Here is a 9560-nt window from a genome sequence, read left to right on the forward strand (position 1 = left end):
AGACCTCACCTAGGTAAATGCTGGCCTTTGATAGTAGCACCAGACAAATGTCTGAGCATCTGCTCAGTGTGGCATGAATGTCCAGCAAGTGCCTGTATCCCCTGCCCCCAAACTGCGGCTCTTCTCAGCAGGTCAAGAAACTCTTGTCCCTCCTCATCCCCAGCAATGAAGACTTACACTGGCCAGCTCACAGGTGCACTGTTCCTGGACACACCCACCAGCAATGAGGTGGCTGCTGGGTGACCAGGGTGGTCCCTGCAGGAGGCCCTCTAAGGCCACCAAATCCTTTAGCAGAGTCAACACCGCCCTCAGGAAGTACTCTCTGCACGTGGGCCCCCGTGAGCTTGCTCGCCCGCTGCAGCTCGGACACCACCAGCTGGGCTTGGTGAGCGCAGCTCCGGAGAGAAGGATACGGGGCCAGAAAGGGCGCTGGACCTGGGGGCAAGTGACCCCGGTCTCAGACCTGGCTCTGCTGCTCTACAGTGTGGACAAGTTATTAATCATCTGAGCCTTGCTTTTCTCATCTCTGAAATGGAAGCAACACTAGTATCTATCATAGAAGATTGCTGGGATAGAAGTGTTGGGCTGGTGAGGTTTCTGACAAGCTCGTGAGTCCCTTGTACCGTCTGGTGCTGGCTGGCAGTTCTTAGCCATCACTCCTGTCAGCGTTCCTCCACGGTCCTTTTGAAGCCCATCAACCAGAGACCACTGGGGACATGCACGCAGTTCGCAAAGTTGGGTTTATCATGCTGGCTGCAGGGGGCGGGGCGCACTGCATGGGGAACGGCAGGGCATCTCAGTAAGCGAGAGTTGGGGGGCTCCTAGAACTTGGGTAGGTATTGAGGGGTTTGGGGAGGATTTAAGGAAGCGGGGGTTTGCTCCGGATGTGTGCTGTCAGGAAGCAGGGGCGTTCTATGGTTGAGAAGCTTGATTCTTTTCTATCTAGGATGTGGCGCTGTAGCTGTGGTTGGTAGGGGAGCAGCAGTGGCTCATAGGATGAGGGATATTGGCCATTTTTGTATCTAGCCCAGAGGTGCTGGGCTCCAGGACACGCCTACAGTGCTCTGTGAGGTTGGAGCTCACCAAGGCCCAGAGGTGAGGGCCAGGCTAGCAGCTCCCAGCTGTCGGGCCACTTTTTTCTCTTAGTCGCCAAGTTTGGTTTGGTGTGGTTTTTCTTGTCATAAAATTGTCATCTTGTGCTGTGGTTACACGTGTCCCAGCCTACTTCTGGTTGGTTGTGTTTGGAAGGGTGGTGTCTGGATGAAATTCTGAGGGGTGCCTTTGTCTTCTGGGCCGCACATTCATAAATCACTCCATAAGAGGACACTTCTAGGGAGATTTATGCAACGTAAAATAAGCCAGTCAGGAAAAGACAAGGTGCTGTATGATTCCACATATGTGAGGTCTTAGAGTAGTTAAATTCGTAGAAGGGTGGTGGGTTAGGGGCTACGGGGAGGGGGGGTTAGGGAGTTGTTGAGGGAGTACAAAATGTGAGTTTGCACAATGAAAAGTGGTCTGGAGATGAATGGGAGGAGGTGGTTGCACAACAGTGTGAATGTACTTAATGCCACTGAACACTTAAAAGTGGTTATCTAGGGCTTCCCTGGTGGTGCAGTGGTTGAGAATCTGCCTGCCAATGCAGGGGGACACGGGTTCGAGCCCTGGTCTGGGAAGAGCCCACATGCCACGGAGCAAATGGGCCCGTGAGCCACAACTACTGAGCCTGCGCGTCTGGAGCCTGTGCTCCGCAACGAGAGGCCACGACAGTGAGAGGCCCGCGCACCGCAATGAACGGTGGCCCCTGCTTGCCACAACTAGAGAAAGCCCTCGCACAGAAACGAAGACCCAACACAGCCATAAATAAATAAATAAAGTTACATCTGTTTGAAAAAAATAAAAGTGGTTATCTAAGGAGCCTGCCTGCTGCAACTAAGGAAGCCCACGTGCTGCAACTAAGGAGCCTGCCTGCCGCGACTAAGACCCAGTGCAACCAAATAAGTTAATATTTTTTAAAAAATGGTTATGGTGGTAATTTTATATTATGTACATTTTACCACAGTTAAATAGTATACATAATTGGATGCTTGGAGACAGGGTGAGGAGCTGATAAAGTGATGTAAGAGTCCCGAGGTGGGGACGTGCCACGCCCCACACTGGGGTCCTAGGAAGGCTGTCCATTACTGTGTGCAAACCCAGTGAGTGAGATGCTGCAGGCTGACCTGGGCTTCCTGAAGGCAGGTGCTGTGCACGGCCACTAGAGGGCAGCATGGGCTAGCAAACCAGACATTGAGCCCTGGGGAGCCAACGTTCTCATGCCCCTCACGGGGTCCCCAGCTTCTCCAGATGCAAAATGGGAATAATTCCTGCCTGCCCACTGCACATGGTTGCAGTGAGGCTGAGAGAAGAAAACGACTTGGAAAACTAGAAAGTGAGCGATGTGGCTGTGGAATTGCTGCAAGCAGAACATGGGTCTTGGAGGGAGACCCACATCAAGAGACTGAATTTCTCATCTGCCCAAACCCCTACCTGTTAGGAGGGTCCCCTGGGAGTTCCCATGCTGCCACCCCTGCAAGTCTATATCTGGGAACCTGGGCTCGGTAAGCATAGAATTGGGACAAGGGACGCCGTGAAGTTGCTAGGAAACCCTGAGCTTTCCAGTTTGTCACCCTGTCCCGAGAGTCCCCCTTAACCCGAGGCCACACCCGGCACGTGCCAGCCCCTCCAGGGCAACCAAATGCTGCTCTCTACTCTGCTAGGGACACAAATGGTGGAAATGAGGGATTAAAGGAGAGCAGAAGGGGATCAAGTTTGGGGAGAGAAGAGAAGACTGGGCTGATAAGGAAGAATCCTAGTGGCCACAGGACATTTGCAAAGAAATGGTTTTATCAGTTTACAATACAGTTCTCATAAGGCGAATAGCTCCTCCTAAAAAATAGTAGTCTACAAAGTAGCTACTGTTAATATCCCGATTCAAAGACAAGCTGCACATCAGAGAATCAGAGAGATGGTGTAACTGCCTAGGGCTGCACATCAGAATCAGGATCAAACCAGGTCCAGTAAAAACTACAGGCCAGTGCTACAGACGCAGATCAGAAACACCCACATTCTAGAATGTTCCAGAACCCATCATGTAACACAGATGCCAAAATCCATCTGAAAATATTCTTAAATGTTTTGAGCCCTTCATCTTAAGAGCTGCTGATTTTAGGCTGCAGGCCTTTTGCAAGTGAGATGTACTTTCCCGGATGCATTCAGAAAGGCTCTTGCATTTATAGTGTGTGAATCACACTAATCTCGTGAATGATCATCAGCTTAGAGACCGTGGACTGTGCCCTACCATGACCTTCCTTCTGCAGAAAAAAAATGTTCACTTCAGTGGAAAACTACAGACTGTCTGCATGCAGCACCATCTTCCTGGTTATTGGATTCTAGCCTTTCATTGTCTTTCAGCTATTTTACAACTCTGTAAATTGTAGTAACTGATAAATCCCGTCCTTAGAGGTTCCCCCCCATCCCCTTGTGGAAAAATCAGTTTCACCTGCATCTGCCCATTCATGTCAATATTCCTGACTTATACACGTGAATGTCCTTCTGCTGCCGGTTGTAACATCCACCTGGTTGCCTTCTGAGTTAAACAAAATGTTTAACACGTATTCATTTTCTTTTTATCCGTATGGGAGTCATGATTTTACTTTTTCTTGAAAACGATCTTTTAACACTTCCTTCATCAGGTGTTTTGGACGCTCCTTTCGGCCGGGGGAGGTGGTGGGTGGCTTGTGGGCATATCCTCATTAAGTAGTTAAGAAGCAGCAGGCAGGTGGCAGCTGCTCCCCAGAGCAGTCGCTGAATGAGTGGCGCCAGGGTGGGGGGCCGTGCTCGGGTGGATGGGACACGGGGACACGGTCTTAGCGAGACCTGGCTCTCCCTCTGGTTAAGCCTCTAACCAGCTACTTGATCCGAAGACACAACCTCTTTAGGCCTGAGGGTAAGGAAGGGCAGAGGGAGCTGCCTTTCTGAGTTCTAGTTTGGGGTGAGGCTGGAGAGCTGGGGATGATTGATGATCCCTGACAGGGTTTCAGCAAGGGTACAAAGCAGACAGAGGTGGAACTGGGATGGGCACCAGGCCTGCCTGACTGGGAGGCCCAGGCTGTGACCACCTGCCACTTGGGGGGGCCAGGGATGGCCCACACTAACTGATGCTGGGGGGCCGGCCCCTGCCCCACAGAGTCCTCCCCACATCGCCTCACATCCCCTCCTTACAGCTGAGGAAGCTGAGGTCCAGGGAGATGCCATGCGCAGCCAGCGGCCACAGTGGGACCATACCCTGGGATTTCTAACTCAATCTTTAGGGCCTGCTCAAAGCAAGGTCGGTAGGGCCTGTCCTCTTCCCCAGTAAAGGGGCCCAGAGGGTGAGGGGCAGGGCCTCCTCTAGACATAACCCTTGACAAGAACTTGGAGTTGAAGAGATCTGGGCTTCTCAGTAATGATGACGCTGACAGTAATAACAGCAGCTACCATCTCGTGGGCAGGAAATGCCCGTATGAAACAGGAGGGAAGGGGGCAGGGCACAACCTTTAAAGGAATAACATAGCCCGAGGACACGACATAAACTGATTAGAACCAAGTAGGTCCAAGATGTCGGATGAGTGGATGAGTCGACTTCCACCAGACCTTGAGCCTCAGTATACGCTCACTGTAACATATCAGCAAGCTGAATAACACACCCACAGGCGCCAGGACAGTTCCAAGACCCACTATAAAGGTCAAAAAGTGGGCCGTGGCCCAATTTCTGGAAATCCCCACCCCTTCCCCAAAATAGCTGGAATACTCCTCCCACTCATTGGGGGATGATACCCACCCCTATAAAACCTGACAACCCTGCACCCTGGTGCCTTTCTCACCTTCTGAGATGGCCCACGCTCTGTCTGTGGAGTGTGCTTCTCTCTAAATAAATCCACTTCTTACCCATCACTTTGGCTCTCACTGAATTCTTTCTGCGATGAGACATCAAGAACCTGAGCTTCATTAAGTCCTGAGACCAGGTGTGTGATCTCAGTTAAAAGAACGTGGGTTCAAGTCCCAACCTGGGTTTTGGTTGGGTTCGAGTCCCAGTATTACCGAGTCCAAGCTTGCTCTGCTCACCCCCAATAAATCGGAGATGAGGCGTTGAGGCAAGGATTAACGACTTTATTCGGAAAGCCGGCAGAACGAGAAGATGGCAAACTAATGTCTCCGAAGAACCATCTTCGCGGGGTTTGGATGCCAGTTTCTTTTACAGAACAGAGAAGGGGAGGAGATGAGGAAGTCAAGTAAAAAGGCCATAAGATTTGCAAATGTCCCCTGGAATGGCCAGCCTCAGGGAGGGGATGTGTTCATTTCTTCTTTCTTTCTTTTTTAAAAATATTTATTTATTTTATTTTTATTTATTTTATTTTTATATTTGGCTGCGTCAGGTCTTAGTTGAGGCACTTGGGATCTTTCATTGTAGCGCGGGCTTCTCTCTAGTTGTGGCGTGTGGGTTTTTTTCTCTCTAGTTGAGGCACGCGGGCTCAGTAGTTGTGGCATGCGGGCTTATTTGCCCCACGGCATGTGGGATCTTAGTTCCCCAACCAGGGATCGAACCCATGTCCCCTGCATCAGAAGGCGGATTCTTTACCACTGGACCACCAGGCAAGTCCCAATTTCTTCTTTCTTGCAGCCATCCACAGGTGGACAGGGTCAGGATGTTTCCCTGAACAAAGGCACTTTGGTTTAACATTCAGGCAGAGGGGCAGTGTTCCCTGAGGCAGGCCATTGTGTATAGACAGTATCCTCTTAGTGAACAAAAGCAATGGGAAGCAAAGGTTAAAGTGAAAGAAACAGATCCAACATGAAGTCAGATTTGGCTCTTCCCTGTTACACCAGCACGTGGGTTCAAGTCCCAATCTGAGTTGCATGGGTTCACATAGACATGGTTTCTTTTAGTCCTTGCTCCTGCCATGAAGTAATTACCTGTGATCCCACCCTTCAGACAAGGAAACTAAGGCTCAGGTTGCACCACGAGTGGCTTCCAGCTCTAAATCCCTTTCCTCCACTGCTTTTGCTGCCTAGCAAGTCACTTACTCCTCCGATCTCTTCTCCCTTCGTCTGTAAAACAGAGATACTTATAATTTCCTCATCACAAATAGCGTATGACTAAACTCAATGTGGTTCTCTGGATTGGATCCTGGAACAGAAAAAGGACATTGGTGGAAAAACTAGTGAATTGGATAAAGTGTGGAGTTTAGTGAATAGTTTTGTACCACTGTTGTTTTCCTCGTTTGGACAAATGTGCTGTAGTTACGTAAGATGTTATCAAAAAGGAAACTGGTGAAATGTGTAAGATAACTCTCTTTGTGATCTTTGTAACATTTCTGGAAACCTAAAATTTATTCTAAAATTAAAAGTTTATTATTTTAAAAGTAACTGGACAAAGGAGAAGGCTGTGAGCTCCAGGAGGCACTGCCCATCGCTGACAGGAAGACACGAGGACAAGAGGAGGCCATTCTGCAAATGAATCTGTTTGGCTGGGAGGAGGGGAAACGTCTGCAAAAGGGGGAGGGAATCTACTGATGGAGGAGAGGGCAGGGAAGGAGAGGTGGGGGACCCAACCCAATTTATGTGGATTTCTGTTCTCAATAGTTCCCAGGATCAGAGCAAGTCCCTGGTGGCTCCATATGGCTGTGGCCAGGCAGGCAGTGTAAACAAAGCTTTGGGGCTGTCATTCCCCAACCCAGGGGGTCTCCGTATGGCCTGGGAGTCCTGGGGTGTGGTTGGGGACCACGCTAGCAACGAGGAGACAGATGCCAAATGAGGGGTGGGTGGAGAGGAGGTTTCAGAAAATCAGGGTGAGCTTTAACCAGCGTGGATGGCAAATTTTTTCCTTTCTGTAAACAGAGCAAGAATTCCTTGGGAAAGAAAATAACAATACAGCCCAAGAATCTTGAGCTGGTCCTTTAAAGCCAGCGGGGCTCTTGCAAAGTTCAAGTTCACAGGGAGAGACTGGCTGGAGCAAGAGAGAAACCTGAGAGGTATTAGCCTGAAGGCCTGATCAGAAGGCAGATGCAGAAAGGCCAGGGAGGGTTATGAAAGCTCTGTTTGGGGCCTGTGAGTCATGGGCCAGTCAGCTTGGGGCTGTGGCCTGGCTGAGCCCTGCTGGAACCTCCCTTGAAAATCTACACCCCTCTCAGCACCCCACCCCCACCTCCTGGGCAGGGCACAGCTCTGGGATGGCCACAGCAGCTTGCCTGGAGCTTCCACTTCATTCATTTTTTCATTCATTCATTCAAATATTCCTTGACCCCTTCTGTATGCCGTCATTGCCCTTGGCACAGAACTCAGTTTAATGAGGGAGAGAGAAAACAGAACAGCCTCTGCTGGGGGACACAGAGACATAACTGGCAGGTCAGGAGAGGAAAGCTGGAGAGAGCGTGACGTCCACTGTAGGACAAGTGGGGGCCAGCCAGCGAGCTGCTATTCCAGAGTATCCCAGGTGCTTGCTCTCTGAGCTGGGCAGCTGCCTGTTGCTGGGGGCGTGGCAAGGGGCGGGAATGAGGTCCAGCCAAGGTCAGGACCAAGTCAGCAAGGGCCCCTTGGGCTGTGTGGAGAGGATGGGACTTTATCCCTGAGGGCAATGGCCAGATGGAGGAACCCCAAGCCCTGGTAGAAATCCAGAGCCAGGGAACCGGAGGACGTGGAATCCAGCTGCCCATTCCTCACAGAAGTGGAGACTGGAGCCCAGAGAGGGTGTGAGACCTGCCAGGCTCACACCGCACGCACAGTAGCACCATGCCCAGGTGTCCTGATTTCCACAACAGGGTTTTTCCCGCCCCTCCCACTGTCTCTATTATCTTCCAAGACTTACTTGTGGACCCAGGCAGGTATCTGCAAACATCTCGAGGTAGAAGAATGAAGGGTGTGGGTGGGCGAATTGGGCCGGTGTTTTGAATAGGCTGACCCAGGGCAGAGGATCCCCTGGGGGAAGGCGGGCAGGCTTCCTGCCCCGGTGAGAGTTGACTTGCCCCAAAGGATGTAGTGAGTCACTGGGGAGCAAGGCTCGCACTTCCTCCTTCCTTTGGGCTTTGGTCGCAGTTCCCTGGAAGGAGGCACAGCCTGGATTCCTGGGGGCGGCCCCCTTCCGGGCAGGGCCATCTGCATCCCCAACTCCTGCACACTCCCTTTCTGAGGCCCTGGTAAGTTTCCCTTTTGGCCCCTGGTCTGACTCAGACTCAGCCCGTCACGTGGACATTGGCCGCAGGAAAGGTGCCTCCTCCCCGCTCCCACCCTGAGCTCAGCCACGCTTCCTCTGCCCTGGGCCACGCCCCCTCCTTTTTCTCCGGAGGAGGAGCCGCTCCAGCGAAGAACCCGTGGCTGCCCAGCCCGCGGAACAAAATACCGACTGCAGGCTAGGGCTCTTCGGAGACCAGGTCACCCGGAAGCCCCTGAACAGAGGACCAGAGATAATGATCCCCCGTGGCTGTCACCGATTGAGGGCCTACTATGTGTCAGGTGCTAACGCAGCCAACAGCCCCAAGAGGCAGAAATACTAGTGTCCCCATTTTACAGGGAGAAGAGAAAGTGGGCCACGGTCATGGGGAGTGAAGGATTGTGACATCCGGGCAGCCCCGAGGGCCCACTCGGGACTCAGGTCACGGATTTTTTTTTAAGTGGGGGCGGCTGGGGGAATTCCCTGGTCGTCCAGTGGTTAGGACTCCGCACTTTCACTGCCGAGGGCCCGGGTTCAACCCCTGGTGGGGGAACTAAGATCCCGCAAGCCGCGGGGCACCGCCAAAAAAATAAAAAATAAAGTGAGGCGTCTGGCAAGGTGGCGTGTTTTGCTCCAGGCGCATCCAGCTGCCCAGGGGAGGCGCAGAGTGGGCGGAGAGCTGGGTTTGACTAGCGTTGGAGTCAGGAGCGGGGAAGCTGGTGGAAGCGTCAAGTGACTGGGTAGGAAGGGCAGGGAGGAAGGAGGGGCTGAGGAACAGTGAGCAGGGGGTGGGCTCCGTGACCGCTGGGGTTGGGGTACCAGAGGGAAGGGAGGAGGTGAGGGGCAGAGGGCAGTCAGTGGAAATCATGGAGGCGGTGCAGGCCCTGGTTCTGGGGCTCTGAACATCGGGGCAGCCTTTGCTCGCAGGATGTGACTTGTTTGCTTCCCTTTGTGTCCTCATCCCACAGGCTGCAGGGAACAGGCACTCCGTGAATATTTATGGAGTGAATAAGTGGCTACTTGGGGGAGTCTGGGGTGGGGTGACTTTCCTCTTTCTACTGTGGTTTTTTAATAACAGCTTCATTGAGCTATAATTTACATACCACAAAATTCAGCCTTTTGAAGTTGGGTTTTTTTTTAACAGTAGTTTTTGGTATATTCACAGAATTGTACAGCCATTGCCACTATCTAATTTCAGAACATTTGATCACCCCCAAAAGAAACCCCATACCCCCTTTTCCCATCCCCTCAGCCCCTGGCAGTCACTAATCTACTTCCCATGGGTTTGCCTATTTTGGACATTTCTTTCTTTCTTTTTTTTTAAATATCTATTTAT

The 9560-nt window shown here is 51.7% G+C and overlaps 1 long non-coding RNA gene across 1 annotated transcript; it reads right to left on the reverse strand.

Moving 5' to 3' along the window:
- Window positions 1-5171: 5171 nt before the first annotated feature.
- Window positions 5172-8196, reverse strand: LOC132359716 (uncharacterized). Its single transcript, XR_009500912.1, has 2 exons — window positions 7883-8196; window positions 5172-5731 (listed from the first exon to the last, which is right to left on the reverse strand). It is a non-coding gene; the product is annotated as an uncharacterized LOC132359716 (long non-coding RNA).
- Window positions 8197-9560: the final 1364 nt, after the last annotated feature.

The sequence above is a fragment of the Balaenoptera ricei genome, chromosome 1 (genome assembly GCF_028023285.1).
Source record: "Balaenoptera ricei isolate mBalRic1 chromosome 1, mBalRic1.hap2, whole genome shotgun sequence".
NCBI classification, from domain to species: domain Eukaryota; kingdom Metazoa; phylum Chordata; class Mammalia; order Artiodactyla; family Balaenopteridae; genus Balaenoptera; species Balaenoptera ricei.